Source organism: Hylobates moloch, unplaced genomic scaffold (assembly GCF_009828535.3).
Source record: "Hylobates moloch isolate HMO894 unplaced genomic scaffold, HMol_V3 SCAFFOLD_20, whole genome shotgun sequence".
Classification (NCBI taxonomy): domain Eukaryota; kingdom Metazoa; phylum Chordata; class Mammalia; order Primates; family Hylobatidae; genus Hylobates; species Hylobates moloch.
The window spans coordinates 25,916,145-25,918,663 of record NW_026652295.1 but is presented as its reverse complement, the minus strand read 5'-3'; positions in this window follow the sequence as shown (position 1 = coordinate 25,918,663).

Here is a 2,519-nt window from a genome sequence, read left to right as displayed (position 1 = left end):
GGAAAAATAATAACTGTGACCCCCAGAAGTAACTGAAAGAGAAATGATGTGTGCTTCAGTGTCTCTGGTGAAGTAGACAGGGAAAAGTGCTATCCAGCACACACACCATAAGTGTTTCTTGAAATGGTCTTTACATTGTTTACTGAGAAAAGAAACTCATAGTGCAATTGAAGCTTCTTTGTCCCTGAAACATCAGCTTGTGTCATCACTTTCCCCAGGCAGGGATTTGGATTTTAAATGAGAGAAGCTGAAAGCAGTTAACACTTGCAGAGGGAATCCTTCCATCTGGCAAAGGAAACTTAAAAAGTTGGGATAGGCCGGGTGTGGTGGCTCACGCCTGTAATCCCAGCACTTTGGGAGGCCGAGGCAGGCGGATCACAAGGTCAAGAGATGGAGACCATCCTGGCCAACACCTTATTCTTTGAAAAAGCTGATAAAAAAGATAGTCCCCTAGACAGGAAAGTTAATAGAAAATAACAAAAAGATAATGCAGAGAATCAGTAAAACCAACACCTTATTATTCTTTGAAAAAGCTAATGAAAAAGGTAGTCCCCAAGACAGGACAGTTAATAGGAAAAGCAGGAAAAAATAATTAAGATTTTTAAGTGGTGACATTTATGTATCTAAGACACTTGATGCAGACACTTAGATAGACTTGAGCAGAATGAAGCCAAACACGGTGGCTCATACCTGTAAGCCAGTACTTTGGGAAGTGGAGGCAGGTGGATTGCTTGAGCTCAGGAGTTTGAGACCAGACTGGGTAACATGGCAAGACCCTGTCTCTACGAAAATTAGCCAGGCATGGTAGTGCCCACCTGTAGTCCTAGCTACTCTGGAGGCTGAGGTGGCAGGATCGCTTGTGCCCAGGAGGTAGAGGCTGCAGAAAGCTGAGATTGTGCCACTGCACTCCAGCCTGGGTGACAGAGCCAGACCCTGTCTCAAAAAAAAAAAAAAAAAAAAAAAACAACTTAACCCGAATGGCATAAAGATTGAGCTGTATGATTGTTTTCCCTTAGAGTACTGACTTTGTGGCCCCTTCATTGCTGTAATAGGTTCTGCTTCTGAAACTCAAGAGCTACAAAAAAAAAAGCAAAAACAAAAAAACCCAGTACCCCTTTTGCTACTTTCTGCTATCTCCTTTCCCAGATGCAAGAACACAGACCAGTCTAAGAGCGTGACAAATGGATTTAGGAAATGGAGATGGGCTGCAAATGCTGCTAAGTAATACAAATGCCATTGCAACATACACACTTAGCTCAGTTCCAATTGAACTCAAATGCATGAGACTCCAAAGTGACAAGAGCAATCTTCTCCACCAAATAAAAACCTAGAAGTTAACCATACAGCAGAGTCAGTTTGGAAAGTAAGTCACAACCTATAGGGTTAAATAAAACCCATCTGATGAGAATTTATGATTTTCAGGGCATGACTCTCCAAACCCCTTAGATAGGAATTTAGGCAGGATAAAAAAAATTGGAGTTTAGTCCTCACAGGTAATAATCACTAAATTGCAGAATTTTAAAAAACAGGTTATAGAAGTTGATCCTGCAGTTATGCAGCTTATAAAGTGTTGGAATGATTTTAACACATGGCATCCTGGGAATTGTTTTATTTTACTTTATTTTATTTATTTTTTGAGACAAGGTGTGTGTCTGTTGCCCAGCTGGAGTATGGTGGTGCAGTCTCTGCATACTGCAACTTTCACCTCCCAGGCTCCAGCCATTCTCCCACCTCAGCCTCCTGAGTAGCTGGGACTACAGGGACGAGTCACCACGCCCAGCTAATTTTTGTAGAGATGGGGATTTTACTATGTTGTCCAGCTGGACTTGAACTCCTGAGCCCAAGCTGAAGTGATCTGCCCACCTCGGCCTTCCAAAGTGCTGGGATTACAGAACTAAGTCACTGCACCTGCATGCTTCTCTTTTTTAAGCTAGACTTGATGTCATGGGGTATGCCATCATCATTGGCCTTTGTAACCCCTATTGATCAGTGTTCAAAACTAGAAAACCATTGTGTGCCCTTTACTCTTTTTTGTTTGAATTCTTAATTACTCATATTTTCTAACTTAATTTTATCTCAATTACAGCCCTCAAGAATGAGACTCTATCCAGATACATTGTGAAATCTTGCTCTGTTTTGCTAACGGATAATTTTATTAGGTGATTCTTTCTCACATTCGTGGTGTTTCACATTCATGACATTTCCCCTTCTGGGTTTTATGTGCTGGACGAGTGGGTATATGATGCGTCCCCTCTACAGACATCACAAGCAAATACAGCACCTTCAAAGGTCAGGCCCCTAATTCAAAATGAACCCTGGGGCCAGACACGGTGGCTCATGCCTGTAATCCCAGCATTTTGGGAGGCTGAGGCAGGCAGATCACCTGAGGTTGGGAGTTCGAGACCAACCTGACCAACATGGAGAAACCCCATCTCTACTAAAAATACAAAATTAGCCAGGCGTGGTGGTGCATTCCTGTATCCCAGCTCCTCAGGAGGCTGAGGCAGGATAATCACTTG